General features: G+C 40.5%; 1 non-coding gene across 1 annotated transcript; it reads left to right on the top strand.

Moving 5' to 3' along the window:
• The first annotated feature begins 557 nt into the window (after positions 1-557).
• On the top strand, positions 558-630 carry TRNAW-CCA (transfer RNA tryptophan (anticodon CCA)). The gene has a single exon. It is a non-coding gene; the product is annotated as a tRNA-Trp (tRNA).
• Positions 631-856: the final 226 nt, after the last annotated feature.

The raw sequence follows: 856 nt of genomic DNA, 5'->3' as shown, positions 1-856 counted from the left end.
TTTATTATGAAAACTTGTGATTTGGTAACTAGTTGGGAGAAACCCCAACTCTGTAGGCAGGCCAATACCATGTGTCTATAGGTCTAATTGTACCCCTGGGCACCAGTTGGTAACCTTAGTCCCAAAACTTTTCTAGTTTTCTATGATATCATGTTTAAAGGAATAAAGGACTGTTCCATCTCCTTCTGACATTACTAGTTTCCCAAATAAGGACTCATCCTTCTCCTCTTGTGAAGAATTATTTTGCACTACCCTTTAGTAATTTCAGTTTGTCCACCCCTTTAAGCATCAAGTTTTACCCCTCTTTTGTGATAGCAGGAACTATACTAACAATCTTCTACATTTTTGAATTTGCCTGGCCACACCCTTTACGTCATGAATTGTTACCACTTTGGAATGTCAGCTAATGCCTTCCTACTACTGCAGTCTTCTGCCAGTTTCATTGTATCATGTCCAATGTATTTGTATGGCACCACAAAAGGGTGAGTTGCTTGGGAAAGTTCATGATGTCATTAGAAAATGTCTACATTAAAAGGATCATAAAAGCTAGAGGGACCTCCCTGGTGGTCCAGTGGCTAAGACTCCATGCTCCCAATGCAGGGGGCCCAGGTTCGATCCCTGGTCAGGGAACTAGATCCCACATGCTGCAGCTAAGAGTTCGCATGCCACAAATAAAGATCCCACATGCCACATCAAAGACTGAAGGTCCTGTGTCCCACAACTAAGAGCTGGTGCAAATATACATTTTTTAAAAAGAATCATAAAAGTTAGAGAAGGATGTGTAAACACTGTGAGTCAGATCTATTTAGAGTGAGTAAAAGTACAAACTCAGTTTTGCAAGTATTTCAGGTAAACA

Source organism: Bubalus kerabau, chromosome 15 (assembly GCF_029407905.1).
Source record: "Bubalus kerabau isolate K-KA32 ecotype Philippines breed swamp buffalo chromosome 15, PCC_UOA_SB_1v2, whole genome shotgun sequence".
NCBI classification, from domain to species: Eukaryota; Metazoa; Chordata; class Mammalia; order Artiodactyla; family Bovidae; genus Bubalus; species Bubalus kerabau.
The sequence above is the reverse complement of the archived record's forward strand: the minus strand, read 5'-3'. Positions and strand labels throughout refer to the sequence as shown.